The sequence below is a fragment of the Triticum aestivum genome, chromosome 1D, assembly GCF_018294505.1.
Source record: "Triticum aestivum cultivar Chinese Spring chromosome 1D, IWGSC CS RefSeq v2.1, whole genome shotgun sequence".
Lineage (NCBI taxonomy): Eukaryota > Viridiplantae > Streptophyta > Magnoliopsida > Poales > Poaceae > Triticum > Triticum aestivum.
Genome location: NC_057796.1, coordinates 29,771,189 through 29,790,346, shown reverse-complemented (window position 1 = coordinate 29,790,346; position 19,158 = coordinate 29,771,189).

Sequence of the window (19,158 nt, the reverse complement as noted above, 5' to 3'; positions counted from 1 at the left end):
CGGATGTATATCGACATATTTTAGAGTGTAGATTCACTCATTTTGTTCCGTATGTAGTCACTTGTTGAAATCTCTAAAAAGACAAATATTTAGGAATGGTGGGAGTATGATATAGAAACCAAACAGGTGGCATTCACACAAAGCAAATCTAAACTAAGCTGATGACATATAAGATGTATAATGTAAGCAATGCAAGGCGCCATATGCATGATATGACCAACATCAGCATGCCAGGTTAGAGCAAACACCTCAGGTGGTAAACAGGCGTGGTTGGCTCCTTCTAAATCTCCATCTGAACAGTTATCTTCCTCTGGAATACAATCTGGAAATGCAGGAGGGGGGGGGGGGCACTTCGCCCACCATGGAGCGGCGTCTGCATGACATTATATTCGCACGCAACGGTCTTCTCTTTTTCTCTACATGTTCAGTACGATTGTGTACAATATCTGACATGCATAATAAAAAAATAGTTAGATTTTGTAAGGCCTAAGGGGTGCATACAAAAATCAAGGCTGATGGTAGCAAACGAGTGGATGGATCCAAAACTAATGATAGCAGGTAGAGTATAGCTTCAGTTTGAAAAGATAGACAATGGATCATCTATTGTTTGTTGCCCACCCAACATGAACCACATAGAAGACCCAAGATGAACCAGATAGTAGACAGATACTATTCGTTGCTGGCTCGATATGAGACCCATGGGCAATTCAAAACTCAAGATTGAACGATAAAGTAGTAGGTAATAATAACCGATGTATAACGTAAGCAAACACGAAAGACTGCGACCTCTCTTCCGGAACTGTGTAGTCCTCAGGTTCATCTGCTCAGTCGATGATGGTAATGCAGTTGGCGTGGCTGCCAGCAACGGGGAAGATGATCTGAGGCGGCGAAAGGAAGTCTGCAGGGGGGATCTCTGCTGCAGTGAACGCTTCTATCGATGGTGCACCTCAGGTGGGGTGGATGACGGCACGGTAGGAGCAGGACATAACACACAGAGTTTTCTTTGACGCCTATCTAAAAATGAAGTAAATCTGTAAGGGCTCCTTAGAATTGGAGGATTCTATAAACGCAGGGATAGGAAAAACACATGAATAGGATAGGAATGCACGTGCAAAACAGAGCATTTGGAAACATAGGATTTCAGTCAACCTGGGTGTTTGGCTCACATGAATTGGAAGAACAGAGGAATGGAGAAACAAAGTGATGCGACGAGTGTACAACCTCTTTGGCATAGCCTTGTGGACCTCAGCATCATTGGGTTGGACGTGGAGGATGGTGATGATGCTGGTTTGACTGTCGGAGGCGGGGAGAAGATCCGAGGCCTCTGGAAACGGCGCCGAGGGTACTGCTCCGCTGTGATGGACGGTTCCGTCGTTGGAGCAGCTCCGCTAAGGTGTACGGCGACGAGGCTGAAGCCTGACAAGACTGACAACGTTAACCTGAAGTGGGACCCTAATATCATCTGCAATAGATGATGTAAAATGCATCACCAAAAAGTGCTAGATGTAAAACGCATCAGCCGCGCCACGGCCGCTCCAACAGATGCTGTAAGTACTGTTCACTCTGAACTTAACTGAAGAAAATGAACTTCACAGTTGAAACTGAATTTTACTGTCGAAACTGATTGAACTAGTAACAGAGCATTGCAATAGATGTTTAGGGCGTTCGAGCACTAGTAGCAGAGAAGCAGTGATCTAAATCAGCAGACGCTCGAGCAGGGAACGCACTAGCAGAGAGCAAGTCATGCAGTAGCACCGCGAGCGAATCTAAAGCAGCAACTCCTGTAGCTGCCGGAGGTCGTGCGGCAGCAGCAGCAGTGCAAGAGCAGAGCAGCAGCACAAACGAAAGCAGAAGCAGTGCAACAGCGCGACCGACAGCAAGAACAGAGCCGCAGCGCGAGCGAGCCGAAGCAGCTGCAGCTAGTGCCGTTGTGGAATTCGCCGCCAAGGAAGCAATGACATGGGGGAGAGACGCCATGGATGATGTGGCCGGCAGCCCCGTGAGATCGAATAAAAGATAAAATGCAGCGGTGAGTGCAGAACCTCCTTGGTGGTGCCGAGTTGGCCTCGGCTTCATCGGAGGAATTGGTGAGGGTGCTGCGGTTCCGGTGGGGCAGGTCAAGACGACGCTTTGGGGATTGAGGTGGCGCGATAGACGAGGCGAACATTGTGGCAGCTCCTTGGAGGTGGAGGATGGGGCGGTTGATCCGGCGGGACGACGAGATCGACAATGGATCCTCATCCGCTGCGGTGGATGAGGGACGGCGAGCTGTTGCGGTGGACGACGTAGTCGGGGAAGAGTCTCCGACTGGGCGGCGGTCGGGAGGCCGACGGAGGAGCGTGGGGTTTCGCGGGTTTTGGCGGCCTCGGTGTACGAATGGGGGAGCGAAGGGGGAGGGGGGAGCCAAGCTTAGGGACGCGCTTGTCCGAAATGTAGGGTAAGTTACCAGCGTACCCCCACCGGTTTTGACACCGCGACGTGGAGCTTCATTTCCGGCTGAGGGGTCGAAGGGGGATTTCGCGTGTCTGGGCTGCGGGAGCAATTTTGGATGAGGAGGGAGTTCTCGCGCGCGTCCAAATTTCGGGATAACAAGGCGCGGCACGGGTTAAAGAATTGGGAGTTTCAAAGCAGGTGAGACAAAAGATACTCGAGCTTGAAAATTTCGGGATAACAAGGTGCGGATTCCTTGTTCGGCAGAACAAACTTAACGTGTAAAAAAACAATTCATACAAGACACAAGAGAGTCATGTCCCCTTTTACTATATTGCTATAGATGCCATTGAAAAAACTACAAGAAAAATGTAAAAAAAATCGGGAGAACAAGATTACCCTGCACAATACCAAATCGATTCGCACTTCCCTGAACAACAAAAAAAAATCAATTCCCACCAAAGAAAGAGTAATGTCCCTTTTTATATGATTACAGATGCCATGATCTCGAATTTCAATTTTTGAATCCACGTTATGTTGAATTCTAATATATCATTAGGTTACCTTGTGGTCTATAAATGATGTAGTCGTACATTTTGATCGTCCATCATATATGAAAATTTTACTCCACCATGTGAACATATATATTGTCGTCTACCATATGGACTAAATTTGAATCAATTTTGCTTATTTGAATACGATTGATGTCAAGTTATATAATAATTTAAATATTATCTTGATAACAAAAAACATACATATAGCAGTAATCATATTTCACTATGAACTACATGTACCATACGCTCTCCAATTCAAATATTTGTATCCATTTTATGTTGAATTCAAATCATAGTACATTATTGGTCTAGGTAGCGAGATGTTTGGGATAATCTAAACCCTGTTTTCATACGTATAATTTTTGGCTGAATTGGGAGAAGTTTTGGTATAAGCCTCTTGCAAAACCGGAGATTCTCTCAACTAGCCTCGTGGTTCCGAGAGGGAACGTGTCACTTTTGTGTGCGAAACGACATACGCTGCCTCTCCCCTGATTTTATTTACAGAGGCAACATAGAACTATATGAGTGCCTTGTTAAATTTTGGAATTATTTCGGGTTCATTTGGCCTTTTTATACATTAATTGAGTTTCTGGACTTTTAATGTGCATAATCTAAATATGAATTGCATGCACATGCTCCGGTGCACCAAAGTGGGTTGAAAAATCACATGTATGTCCTTGGTTGAATTTCTAGGTCCCATGGAAGAAATGAGAATGGAATTCAAACATCTGGGCGTCATGACTCGGCCGAGAACATCGAGAAACTTTGATTTTAAATTCATGTAAATCCAAAACTCGCCTGGAAATCATGAAACTTGGCATGGTGTCATGTCAGGGCACTAACATGTTGTGGTAAAAAATTGGGCCGATTTGGAAGCTCGTGGTTCTAAGAGGGAACGTGCCACCTTTGAGTGTGAAACGATATACGCTGCCCCCCTTGAGTTTCTTAACAAAGGCAACATAGAACTTAATTAGTGCCCTGTTAAATTTTGGAATTATTCCGGGTTCGTTTGTCATTTTTTATACATTAATTGAGTTCCTGGTCATTTAATGTGCATAAGTCAAATTTGAACTACAAGCACATGCTCTCGTGCACCAAAGTTGGTTGAAAAATCACATTTGTGTCCTCGGGTTAATTTCTAGGTCCCATGCAAGAAATGAGAATAAAATTAAAACATCTGGGCATCGTGGCTCGGCCGAGAACATTGAGAAACTTGGTTTTAAAATTCTTGTAAATCCAAAACACGTCTGAAAATCATGAAACTTGGCATGGATGTCATGTCATGGTACTACCATGTTGTGGTAAAAAATTGGCCGAATAGGAACAAATTTTGGTATAAGCTTCTTGCAAACCGAAGCTTCTCTCAAGAAGGCTCGTGGTTCTGAGAGGGAACGTGCCACCTTTGAGGGCGAAACGATATACGTTGTCCCCCTTGAGTTTATTTACAAAGGCAACATAGAACTACATGAGTGCCCTGTTAAATTTTGGAATTATTCCGGCTTCGTTTGGCCTTATTTACACATTAATTGAGTTTTTGGTCATTTAATGTCCATAATACAAATTTGAACTACAAGCACATGCTCCCGTGCACCAAAGTTGGTTGAAAAATCACATTTGTGTCCTCGGGTGAATTTCTACTCCCTCCTTCCATCTATATAGGTCCTAATGCGTTTTTCGAGGCTAACTTTGACCAAACGTTAGAGCAATAATATATGACATGCAACTTACACAAAGCATACCTTCAAATTTGTATGTCAAAGGAGCTTCCAATAATATAATTTTCATAGTATACATCTCATGTGCTATTAATCTTGTCAATAGTCAAAGGCTGTCTTGAAAAACACATTAGGCCCTATATAGATGGAAGGAGGGAGTAGGTCCCATGCAAAAAATGAGAATAAAATTCAAACATCTGGGCATCATGGCTCGGTCGAGAACATTGAGAAACTTGGTTTTAAAATCATGAAACTTGGCATGGTGTCATGTCATGGTAGTACCATGGCGTGGTAAAAAAATTTGGCCGAATAGGAACACATTTTGGTATAAGCTTCTTGCAAATCGGAGCTTCTCTCAAGAAGGCTCGTGGTTCTGGGAGGGAACGTGTCACCTTTGTGTGCATAATTCAAATTTGAAATACAAGCACATGTTCCAGTGCACCAAAGTTGGTTGAAAAATCACATGTGTGTCCTCGGGTAAATTTCTAGGTTCCATGCAAGAAATGGGAATGAAATTCAAAATTCTCGGCGTCGTGGCTGGGTTGGAAACATTGAGAAAGTTAGTTTTTTAATTCCTGTAAATCCAAAACACGCATGAAAATAATGAAACTTGGCTTGGTGCCATGACATGGCACCAACATGTTGTGGTAAATTTGCAGTCCGATTTCCGAAGGCCCACACATTAACAATCAACAAAGTCATTTTGGAACAAGTGCTGTCACGTTACAATCGGAAACACAAGTATTATTGAAACCGTGGGCGTTCTACTTACTAGTACCATTTACGTGCCGCCAAGCGTCCCCATTTTTTATTAGCTAGGAGGCGCCGTGCAGGGTAGCTATTTGAGTACGAGAGGTGTGCGATCAGACCCCTGCGTGTGCTTATCGGGAGGAGAGCCCTTTGACCTCCATCTGCCGTCCACCTCTCTCCCAAGGTCTCCATTACTGGCGCCCGAGCCTCTGTTTAATGGCATGGCTTGTCTCACTCGACTGAGATTTAAGAGAGAAAAAAGAAAATCTGAAAGCACGGATCTTGATGTAAGATCCGACGGACCTATATAGAATCTACTGCGACTTATAGCAAGACTGATGAATATATAAGGACGATTTTTTTGATCAAAGAAGGGCTTGCCCCTTCCGATTTTCATTACTGAAAACCACCACAATTCACAAGAAGTTCAGCACAACTCCAGCCTAACACGAAGGACTAGAAGCTACCAGATTGAAATCGCAACATCCCAAGAGGCCAACAAAGGCCAAACATCCGCACTAGAACCCAACATTTCACAACCGATGACACAATCCACATCCTAAACCAATTATTACATCAAAAGAAACCAGGAAACTGAAGGAAGCCCAGCAGCAACTAGAAGAACAGCAACGCCAGGGTCGCCACAGCAAGAGTTTTCTTCATTCCAGCCTCGCAACATTGATCTTCCACAGAAAGATAAGTACGATTAATTGTCTTACATAATTAGAAAGATAATTAAAGAAGCCACATGCGGCTACGCCCGAAATACACAAGGGCAAAAGAAGATGGAAGACAAGGATCTGGCTCGCTGATCTCTACTTTCTTGATGCGTTGCTGCAGGCCGCGGGAACTGGCCTCCGCAGCGAGCGGCGATGAGCTCTTTCGTGTCCTCAAGACGCTGCTTGAGAACATCCACGGATTCCTCCACCAGCCTTTGGCGCTCGTTGTGGAGCATGTCATTCTCGTCCATAAGTTTCTTGACGATGACGCCGGTCCTCTTCAACAAGGCACTGGTCTCCTCCTGCTGGTCTGCACTTCGGACGATCTTCTCCCTCAGCAGGTCGCGCTCGGCCCGGAGCCTCTCATTGTCCTCCCTTAGTTGCCGGATGACGCCCGTAGCCTGTTCAAACGAGGCTTTCATGTCATCCTACAACCTCGCCCAGCCGGAGATCTGATCCATCTGGCTATGGACGATCGCATGCATGCGCCTGTAACAGTCGTCACCTGCCCGCGAGAAATTTTCCCAGGCCGCCGCGGCGCGGCGGGACATCTCTGCTGCATTCGTGGCGCGGCGGGACATCTCTACTACTTCCGCGGCGCGGCCGGACCAGTCTGTTGCATCGACGGCGCGGCGGGACCTCTGTGCTGCTACTTCCACGCGGCGGGACATGTCGGCTGCTCTCGCAGTGAGGCGGGACATCTCTCGTGCTTCCGCTTCCATGCTCGCCTCTCCCTGGTGGCAATCTCTCGACCCAAAACTCACGCTGGCCATGGCAGACGCAAGGGAAGGATGCTGAATGACTTGTTTGTTTTTGTGGATGAGGAGTTGAGGAGGAATGTGCAGTCATCTTGGCATACTAGTATTTATAACCGAGTACTAATACGCTCCTAAGTGGGAAACCGTTTATGTTATGATCGGTGTGAACAGGTTTGCAATTCAATATAGCGTGGAGTAATTTGGAATGTGACGAGACGCAAGCTCAATATTTATTGACGGTTCTAGTTTCGAAGTGCGGCACTATTCCCGGATGGAGTACTTCTTTTTCTACTCCCTCCTTTCTGGTTTTATCTCAAAATTTTAGTTTTTCCATTTTATAAGGCTCAATTTGGTTGTTCCCCAACACATGTTCAGATTCCAAGGTGCATTAAATCATTGCATGCAAATATTAAGAGAAAATTGACCAATGCATGTACTTTATGCATGCATACATTGCAATTAATGCATTGATAAACATAATTTTTTGAGAAAAACAAGAGCATTAATTAGGTGCTTTTGCAAACTACAAAAAATATTCCACCACTCACCATCTTGGTTGGTGAGATTTTTGAATTAAGCCCTATAAACCAGAAAGGAGGGAGTACTGCTGTGTACGTGCAATAACTGGCACCGTCGTATACATATCTTACGGTTAATGGGGCGTTCGACAGGAATAGCCGCGTGGCGAGCTCTAGGCTAGTCTTTTTTTCAGACGCATTAAACCTATCTCTCGGGACTTCTCGCACGCACCATCGTGCCACCCACAAAAACTTGTACTCTGAGTTTAGTAGTACGTTATACAGGAAGAGAAGAGATGCACGCACGCACTCGTCTTCTCACACACGCGTCTATTTTTTCTCGAAAAGGAGGATGATGACCCCTGGCCTCTGCATCTGGGAGTCACACACGCATCTGTAGCTACGAATTGTAGTGCTCTCAACCATCCGATTGGCTCTATCATGGATGTACCTATATACTAAAACATGTCTAGATACATCTATATTTTGACAAATGGAAGGCATGTATTGTGGAACGGAGGGAGTGCTCGTCATCAAAATGGATAAAAAGGGACGTATCTAGAACTAAAATACGTCTACATACATCTCCTTTTATCCATTTTGATGACAAGTAGTACTTCTTACCCAAAGAAACTTTATATCCAACAGACACAAAATATCCGTTCGATTGTTGGAAATTACTGATCTAATGTCGAAGTAATTGCTGCATCGCCACCAAAACCCACCATTTCTTAAGCTAAAGTAGACCAAGGTAATCCCTATATTAGCATATTACTAAGATAAACAGAAGGCACTGTAGAAACATTTAGGACGTGAGCTTGTCAATCTGAATGTGGAGGGACACAAGCTTAGCCCCGGCCAGCAGCTTGGGCGGAACTGTCAAGAAGGTCAGCTCCTGCACGTCGACGTCGCCGGGATCCTTGCTGCTTGTCACATCCATTTCCACCTTGACGGCATCGGTCGTGCCTTTGGGCTCCCCCGGCGGGCCTTTCGCCCACAGCTTGGCCACGTAGTGCGGCAGTGGGGACACCCCCGCTCTGATGTAGACGACCGACACGGCAATAGGCGCACCGATGTTGAGCACGCCGCCGACCAAGAAAAATGCGCGGCGGTCCTCCTCCGCAAACAGCAAGAGCCGTGGCTCCGACAATGGCACTTGCAGCTGGAGCACCTTGCCGTACTGGATCCTGTGCACGGCCATGGGATGCGCGGTGCTGATGTGATGGTAAAGCGCCGGCGGCGGGCCTTCGTAGCCGCAGACGGGCACAGGGCATTTGCAGGGCGCGAGCGGACACACGCTCTGGTGATCGGCGAGCTTGTGGTAAGTGACGTAGAGCCCACAGCCTTCGTGCGGGCACTCCACCTTCACCGACGAAAGGACGGAGTCCACCGCCGTGTTCCGCATGTCGAAGCCACCGCCGTGCTCGCACTTCTGGCACTGCCGCTGGTTCCCGGGGCGCTCGACGCGGCAGTCCGCACAGGCCAGGTGCCCTCCCTTGCACTGCAGAAATCAATCGAACAACACATCAATCAAGAAACCTGCACCTTGCTCAATCAGCCGAGCGGACGAGGTGTATTCGAACCTCATACACTGGAGGCGTCAAGGGGCGGAGGCACAAGGGGCAGTGGAGCACGGTGAGGTCCATCGAGACCTTAGAGAGCTCCATCGTCGGGTCCTGTTTGGTCTGCATGATCTCGCCCTCCTCGTGCACAACCATCTCTCGACTTGGGCCGGGGTATTACAAAGCTTTACCGTCACATATTTTATACTACTTCAAGGTGCATTAAATCAACACATGCAAGTATCAAAAGGAGAGTCACGGCATGCATGCATGCGTTGTAATTAATGCATCGGTAAGCGCAAATTATTGAAATATATCGAGTGCAGTGCTTTGATGTGTCGCGTCAACTCGTACATCAACGAGAAGTTTGATTATTCTCTCCCTCGCGGACTTAACTGCACCTGCCTTTGGCTGTATGACAGGTTGGCCACACACCTGTCGGGCCCACCTGTCATACACGTAAAGGCAGGAGCATCCCTCCCTCGCCCATGAGCGTGGTGGCTGGCAAGACTAGGAGAAGCTTTCGCTACACGCTCTCCCTCCCGCACGCGGTGGACATGCAGCAGTTCAATCGGTGTCAGATGGCCAGATTCGTACTGTAGTACTCCTCCAATGCAGTAGTACTCCATCATTGTTCGACTTCCCGAAGAGGCGAAGAGCCAAGTGCAGCCCGGACGCTTGTGTGGCAGTTTCATGTGTAGAGTAGTCGAGGATAGCGTGTACCGTGCCTGTAAGCTTAAAATCGTTGGGGTCGGCTCCATGCTATGTGGCCATCTTGAAGTTTATTTAAATAATTGAAATAGTCTTCTGGCCCTACCTGACACCCTGGTGATTGTAGTTTGCACCCTCATCTGGTCAAGACAGGAATATATATTTTAATTTGTTTTTTTCGAAAAGGGGGGACTCCCCGGCCTCTGCATCAGAACGATGCATACGGCCACATATATTTTAATTTGTGGTGGGTAAATGTTAGAGGTTGCAGCAAATATATATCTCGTGAATCTCTTGCTGGGCTTTACTTGTACACTAAAAATTAAAGGGTTAGCACAAAAACATGAGTAAGATAAGCACAAGATAAACAGATTATCATTACCCTGGAACGGTTTTAAAAGCCGGCATGCTGGACTGCATTGATTCGCCAGAGGAAGGTGAAGTTCCCTGATAGTTTGAGTCAGAGGAATTGAGTGGTTGACGAGTGAAACCCGCCAAAGGATACAAAGAATATAAATCAGAGATAACCTCAGTCCGGCATTTTCTTGTTGCATCGGGTAAGCCGGAGGAGAGGTCCGCATCTTTACTGGTCCGGGTCTGCCTCCGACTCTCGTGAATCTGTTGCTTCAAAAGAAATTGAGGATCTTGATAAGCTAAAGGATGTGAAAATCTTACTTTCCGGGTTACCCTTCGGACTTCCTGTCTCGGCAAAGGCTCGGAGTCGGAGGAAATTATAGTTACCTCTTCAGTAACTGCATGACTTCCTCCCGTATCCATCTGCTGATAATCAGTGTCAATAAGATGGTTAAAGAAGGAGACTAAAGACTCAAGAGTTACCTCTGACTCAGAGGTATCGTCCAGATGAAACATATCCGAGGCGCTAGGTTTGTTTCCCTTCTTACGGGCAACGGCTTTCCTGGCGGCTTTCTTGGCCTTTCTGGCTTTCTTTGCAGCCTCATGGTCATACTTGACTTTCCAAAATTTATCACCAGCCTGTAAAATATAGCAAGAGCTTTTGAGTAAAGATGAAATTATCGAAGTGGAAAGTAAGATGCTCAAGTTAATGGTTTACTTCTGGAGCCGGATTAGCCTTGCAGAAAGGACTTAAGCCCGCTTTCCCGCAATCTGCCAGGCTCTCATTCAGAAGAGACTTGGTCATGTCATCAACGACATCTTCAGGTAACTCGTCAGGACTGTGCCGTAGAGGATCATTTTTCTGGCCTGTATAATCGCACATCAAGCCGGGGCGGCGGCTCAAAGGAATCACCCGCCGGGCAATCCAAACCCGGACCAAGTCAATGCCGTTTAGGCCATTCCCAGAAGTGCTTTGATCTTGTTTATGGTGGGGGCAAGTGTCTGACGTTTAGCCGAAGATAATTTATCTGGTAAGGGATGAGTTGACTCCAGGCGCAGGGCGCGAAAGCCGGGCAAAGGGTTCTCATTAGCCGGAGAAGTGTCTTGACAGTAGAACCATGTCTGGTTCCAATCTTTAGGGTGACTCGGCGGCTCGGCATAAGGGAAGAGACAATCTCTACGTCGCTGGATTGAGATTCCGCCAAGCTCCAAGCTGGGCCCGTGGGCACATTCGTTTTGACGGTTCAGATAAAATAACTCTCTAAAGAGTAGTATGCTAGGTTCTTCTCCAAGGTACACCTCACAGAATACTTGGAAATTGCAGATGTTTGACACGGAATTGGGTCCGATGTCTTGAGGCCGCAGGTCAAAAAAGTGCAAGACGTCTCTAATTTTTTTTGAGCCGGGTGGAGCAAAGCCCCGGCTCATGTGATCAGTAAAAATGACAACTTCCCCATCCTTGGGTTGAGGTTTTTCTTCTGATGGGTCAGGAGCACGATAAGACAAGATCTCTTTCTTCGGCAGATGACCAGTCTTCACAAAACCGTCTAAGATGCTATCAGTGACGGTGGATTTAACCCAGTTGCATGTGATGGGTGCTTTGGGAGCCTTGGGCGGCATTATGAATGATGTAAGCCTATGACAAAATAAAAATTTCCGGTTCAAATTTAAGCCGGAGAAAGTATTTCAATTTATATTCAAGATGGCGGCTTACGAAGGGGCCTAATGACATATGGCTAATTGTGTCAGATTGTTTAAGCTGCCATGAGAAACAGTAGCAATTAAATTATTTAAATCTACCATGGGCGTCAGGATTATTCATTGAGCATTGCCTCTTTAAGCCGGCGATAAGAGTCGCCATGGCTAACGGATACAGTTTTTTGCCTAAGTATCGCACAAACAGGTTTCACAGGTTGCAGCTGCTATTTTGGATCAAACGGTGGTTCAGAAAAGAAAATATTCTAGACCTAAAAACTAGTACAGATGAGTTCGTGAGCTCTAATGAGGTCTTGTTACAAGCAAAAGGGATCTGCTAGTATTGAAAATGGATGCGAAGCAACTACCGCATGAGTTCCATACTACTTCTGGATCAAATAAAGCCGCGGTGGAGGAGCTACGAAGAAACTGTGTTGAACCATGAAGAACACGGAAGAACTTGAAAACCCTAAATGCATATCTGAAGTGCGGGAAGGTGAAGACTTACGGCTGTAGATCTACTGCGGAGGGTCGCCGCCGTTCTCTGGTCGATTCAGGTTGATGCAGCGGCCAAGATCGACGAAGATGAGGTGCTCTGCTGCGGCGGCGGCGGAGCTCGAGCAGCAGCGGAGTCGCGAGAGGAAGAAGACGACAGAAAGGGGGTGAATGAAGACCTAAAGGTCGTGCTTATTTATAAGGAAAGACTGACAGAGAGGGCGCGAGAAACGAGGTGGCCAGACGTGGATATCCAGCTACTCTAACGCCTCGATTTTTGGGATGGTCATTAAGATAAAGATCTATTGTGATATGACGGAATAAAAATGAATTTAATGGAAGATGACGTCATGGCGGGTTATTACTTTTGCACAGACAGAAGCCAGAAGGTTTTTTTCTTAAGGTATTGAAGATTGACATGAACCGGTTCAAATCAATCTGGGGCCTAATGTTGGGGATATAACTACTGGTGTAACCCGCCCAGGAGGGGCCAGGCTATGCTATAGCAATTCATTATATGAAGCCCAATATCAAACTTGAAGATGGCGGTTCAATAAAGGGCTTAAAGCCCGTAGGCGACTTAAGGCCCGTAGTGATAAACCACCATAATGGAGTGACTTGTGTTGTAAGGCAAGATTAACTAGTCACCGAGCTGGATACTGTTTATAAGCCGGCCGGGACTCTGTAGGCCGCGGGGCGTCAGCCCTTGTATATTAGGGGATGACCCGCCGGCGGCTTAAGGCAAGTAACATCAAATCGGTAGCCAGGCATAGCGGATTCGCTCCCTGGTCATCGAAACCCTAGCAATTCCACCTCAACTGGAGTAGGCTTTTACCTTCACCGTAAGGGGCTGAACTAGTATAACCCTCATGTCCTTTGTCCCGTTTTAACCCCATTAAGCTTCCTAGTTGCGATGGCTCCACGACTAAGTCCTTTCACGAGGGCATCTGCCGTGACTATTCCACGACACTGCGGGTCTTTCAGCCAAGTTTAGAGGCAAGCATGTGGGGCCAGTGCTATGATGTGTCGCGTCAACTGGTACAACGAGGAGAAGCTTGATTTTACTACACACCTTCTCCCTCACCCATGCGCGCAGTTGCTCGCAAACGAGGACAGGCTTTTGCTTAGTAGTACTTCTACAACAAGCTATCCGTCCCGCTCGCGGTGTACGGACATGCAGCAGTGGATTCGACACTGTAAAAGCAGTAGTAGTAACATCATTGTTCGTCTTGTCGAAGAGGCGAAGAGCCAAGCGCAAACCGAATGTTGCAGTTGCGAACATTGGAGCACGCATATAGCCAGGCTCTTGCATGAGACAAAATTGCTATGTGAGCCCACTATTGTACTAGTACGTACAACTACTTGCTAGTATAGCCCTGTAAACCAGAAAGGAGTATTTGCCCTTCTAGAGATTTCAACAAGTGACTAGACTACACCGAGACGGAGTACATATGGAGCAAAATGAGTGAATCTGCACCGTAAATAAATACGTACTAGTTCTATCGTTTTCCTCTCCGAGGTGCACAATATTGAGTATACAGACTATTCCCTTTTTGACACGCATTTACTTTTTTTACACAGTACAGACGCAAGCGCTCATATACACGTGCATACACTCACCCCTATGAACGCACACACGCATGACACTATCATCTTGAAATTTACGAAGTCACCATAGGCACCTCGTCGTCGACGGGTCCATAGTTGCTTGAATGCCAAGGAGGGAGAGGGTAGCGGTTCCCGAGACGTTGAACGGTCAATGATGCATCCTCAATTACATGCAGAGGGAATTACTTGGAGAAGCAGAATAGAGCCAGCACAATGTGAATGCAACAGAGTTTGGACTCTCATATAATAAAGGCGCCCCACCACTCCAATCCATCTACTCCCAAGTCTCTGCGCAACACTGCTCTCTCCAATCCAAGACCAAGTGACCAGAAGTCACAAGCACCTATGGAGGCGATGGACGCGAGCGGCAGTCGGCTGTGCCAAATCATCCAAGGCGCCGGCCTGCGGCCCCGCACCGCGCAGCGTTTCCAGACGGTGCTGGAGACCACAGGCATCGTAGCCCTCGCCGACGCCAGCTTTGCCTCTCGCATGGACGACTTGATGGTCAACTCCATCCGCAAGTTCACCGCCGTCAGGAAGCGCGCGGACGACCTTACCGTACTGCTTCAGCCCGCGCGCCCAGGCTCCTCATTGCCTGCCACCCTCATCGGCCTCCATGGTGACGAACTCTTTCAAGCCTTGGTGGCCCTGCAGGTGCCGGAGGTCGCGACGAAGAATGTGCACCTCGAGGCCGCGCTCGCCGCGCAGCGCCTCGCCATGCAAGAAACCGTCGACCTGCACATCCACGTCTACGAGGAAATCGTCTACATAGGCCACGACAAGGCAAGCGAGGACAGAAAGACGTTGGCCTTCTTCCAGCGGCTGGAATCTTTGGACGCCATGGTTCAGAAGCACGTCGACCTGGCCACGAAAGCAGCTGCTACTTAGGCGCCGTTCGATGGGCCGGCGCCCTGAGTCGAGGAGGTGGACGTCGTCGATGGATGCATCTCTTCTTGCCTCCTGTAACCAGCACTGCATCGCCTCGTGGCCTTAATGTTTTATTAGTATAGTACTCCCTCCGTTCCCAAATATAAGTCTTTCTAAAGATTCCAGCAAGTGACTACTACATACGGAGCAAAATGAGTGAATCTACACTCTAAACTATGTCTACATACATCTGTATGCTGTATTCCATTTGAAATAGTATCTAAAAAGGCTTATATTTATGAACGGAGGGAGTATATGGCATTTTTATTCCAGTCGTTACGTTTTCACTGTGAGGTGGGGCCGCAGTTGAGCAAACCCACCCCGACCACCGGGCGTCGGCCGAGTTTAGAATTACAAGAAGAGAGAAACAAGGGAGGAGAGCTAGCTGTAGCACATACGCTGTTGTCAGATGTGACTCGTGTTTATAGAATAGGAGTACTGAGCACTCGTGCCTCTTTTTTTTGAGGGAAAAATTAGTCGTATGTCTAGTACCACTAGTTGGGTGCGTGCGACCTATAGCTGTCATCACTTTAGGTCTCCTTTTCGAACCGCGGCTACGCTTCACAGTACATATTATTTCACGCATTTATCCTCCTATATGTACTCCTAGGCTATTTCCACGTGCTCCCATTCGCCGAATGTGGGACATAGAGCATCTGGGTCGTAGTGCATGCACGACTCGGAGCATATGCCAGGGTACTTTACATTTCAGACCTCACGAATTACATGCAAACCCCCCGCAGAAGAATAAATAAATGAATGAATTACTACATGAAACCGGATTATTTTTGTGGAAACCGGAGCACGTTCATTAAATTTTGGACATAACACGTTTATAAAAAATGACCGGACCGAAACCAGTCTAAGGGCCTCTTTGATTTTTACCACAAAAAAGGGCCTCTTTGATTCGCAGGATACTGAAAACACAGGAATGGGGAAAGTATGATGACGATGAACCGAGACGAGGAGAACTCTAACTCAGTTAGAGGTTAGAGTTAGATTCTAACCCTGAACTAACTCTAAACCAAAGAGGTGTATGGATGGCAGGGTTAGATTGACAATAAATGCTCTATCTCAATCATTTGACTACTTTGGACCCTATTTCCTGCCGGATTTGGAGGGTGCTTGGATACGTTTTAGTTCCATGACTAAAAGTAGTGGGACTAAAACTTGCTAGACTCACCCATGCTTGGATCCAAATACTAAAGAGACTAAAATCAAGTTAAGGAGCATTTATTATCCTCCAAACCCTCCAATCCAGAACTCGCATGTGTTAAAAGGAGAGGAGTTAAATAAGGAGAGAGAGGACTAATCCACATTTTAGTAGGGGTACCCCTGACTAAATTTTTTTAGTCTGAAGACTAGTTTTAGCCCCTCTTGAGTCAGGGGTGCTTGGAACTTTAGCCTCTTAAAGAGACTATTTTTAGTCAGACTAAAATAAGTCCCTTGGATCCAAGCACCCTCTTGGTGTGGCCGGCTCTTCTGTGGCCTCCTCCCGCTCACAATTGACATAAACGAACCATCTATACAAATCAAGGATGCAAAACATGATAATTTTTACTTTGTCCATACAAATGAGATATCCCACTTAAACATACAAGTCGTCAATCAAGCTTCACAACATAAAAAAACACTTCATGAAACAAAGAATGAGCTAACTCATCACGGAAGTCATTCACGATAGGGAGGGAGCCCGGAGCCCCTCACGCACCGAGGGAGGAGCTCGCCATCGTCGCTCTGGAGGAAGACTCTGTAGAGCCCAAGCCCCGGGAACTCCTCCGACGCCGACCCTTGCGAGTTGAGGTCGACACCGGCATGGGTAGCAGGGCCGCTTGCCGCCGATTGGGAACTTAATCTTTGGGCCGATAGAAATAATGCAAGCCTGTAACTAAAATACCTAGAAAGGTGAACTGAATCTTTGGGCCTCTAGAAATAATGCAAGCCTGAAACTGAAATACCTAGAAAGGTGAACTGAATCTTTGGGCCTCTAGAAATAATGCAAGCCTGAAAGTGAAATACCTAGAAAGGTGAACTGAATCTTTGGGCCTCTAGAAATAATGCAAGCCTGAAACTGAAATACCTAGAAAGGTGAACTGAATCTTTGGGCCTCTAGAAATAATGCAAGCCTGAAATTGAAATACCTAGAAAGGTGAACTGAATCTTTGGGCCTCTAGAAATAATGCAAGCCTGAAATTGAAATACCTAGAAAGGTGACCTGAATCTTTGGGCCTCTAGAAAGATTTATTACCTCCTCAAGCAACATCAAACAATTCCATGCGTGCACCACAAATCTATACCAAGTTTGATCAGGATCTACTTTTCCAAATCAGAATTAGCGCTAGAGCAAGCAAGATCAATGATATGGCCGTGAGACAGAGAAGGAACGAACAAACTCACCCCTCTCGCGACCTCCCTGGTAGATGCGCCTCCGCCGCACACGACAGAGGGAGAAAAACGACTGGTGAAGGGGGAGCGGGGCGACCTTCGAAGGCCGGAGGGAGAGGGCGGCCGGAGTAGGGCGGCGGAGGCCGAAAGGAGAGGGCGGCCGGAGGAGAGAGAGGGCGAGTGGCCCTATGGGGAACAGAAAGGAGTCGTGCGAGAGGGGGGAGCGATCTGGTGCGGGCAGGGGAGATTTTTTTAGTTCTCTTTTAGTGGGCCCGAGGATAACTAACCCAATTAGAACCTCTCCACCGGGCTAGTTTTTTTTAGCTGGGTTAGAGCAAACTAGCTCAAACTAACCCCTCTTGTTTCGATAATTTGAGGCTATTTCAACCCAAACTAGCTCTAACTCAGGGATCCAAACAAAGAGGAGTGTTACTGTACATGCTACAGTGTGGACCGTAGCACATTGTTTTTTATGGCCATATCACCACATTGTTTTCTACTGCTGGTTCACTTGGCTACCGTGGTTCGCACTGCTGGTTCACTGGGCTGCCGTGGTTCACACTGCTGGTTCACTGGGCTGCCGTGGTTCGCACTCCTCTGACCTGAGTAGTACTGTAGTATAGTACTAGTATATACCGCATCATTCTTTGCTCCTTCTTACTACTCCGACATGTGGGAGAGCCAGCATCCGGGTCGACGTTTCATGCACCAGATTAGAGCGCGGAACGGAAGGGGGGCATCACCCCGGTCGGAGCGCCAATAATTCATGACTATAGTGAGTGGTCATATCACAAGTCTTTCCAGCAGTAACGCGCCGTCAAATCGCACAGCCCCACTCGCTCACCCTCCTCGCCTCTCTGTCAAACCGCCTACCCGAAAACTGCCGCGCGTACTGCCCGGGAAAAGCCCCGCCCTCAACTTTTAACTACACGAAAATAGTTCGAGCTTGTTCGTTCTATATAAATACAGTACTTACTGTATGTTTATTCACCCGTGGGGTTGTTCAATGAATGGAGGGGCGGGGAGCACAAGTGAACAATACTGTAGTACTACTAGTAGTAAGTAGGAGTCGTACAGTAGTCACCTTAAATTGAGAGTTTCTTTTCTTTAATAATCACTCCACTATATATGGACGCAGGGGCCTGAGCGCTTGCTTTACTAGGGTTGCTCTCTTCATTCTCTCATCCTCTCCAGATATAAACAGGACAGCGGTAGCGACATTTTCTCTCTGCTCACCGCTGGTCACAGATCCGGCCGGATCCCTTCGGCCGGTGTGTGTAGAGGACTAAAAGGTGCATCGTTCACGCGGTCATCGCCGCCGAGGGAGGAAACCGGCAGCTGCCGGAGGGGCCCGATCCTCTGCCCGTGCCGTTCTCTCCGACACAGCGCCGGCTCGGGAGGTCCTCCGACCCTTCTTCCTCCCTGCCGTATTGTCCTCAGATCCGACCTGCCGCCGCCGACATCCCGGCGACCCTCAGGTATAAGTTCTTCGAAAGCGGCCTTGCTCTACTGCCCCAATTCCCCATGTGTCTGCATGTGCATCTTTTTCTACTCCCATCAGCTCTTCCAAAGCCACCTAAATTTTTAGTATTATTAGAGGTAAAGCTACTTCATGCATTCAAATCTAGGGCTTTGTTCAAACAACGAAGAAAGGGGGGAAAGTTGTAGCATGAATCTAGGACTTGATTCGAAGAGGAAGTAATATGGTGGAAGTAGTAGAGACCGGATACCCAACCGGTCTCTTGGTTGAAAAGGGAAATAATGGGAAAACGCAGTACAAACTGGATAAGGAAGAGATCTATTATTGGTTGAAAAAAGGATAGAAAGTGGCGGCTGGTGGACAAGTCAACAGAGTATGTCCAGGATTAGATTTGCTGCCATCACATAGTAAAAGGTCTCCAGGATTAGATTTGCTGCCCTCACATAGTAAAAGGTCTCAGGATTAGATTTGCTGCCCTCACATAGTAAAAGGTCTCA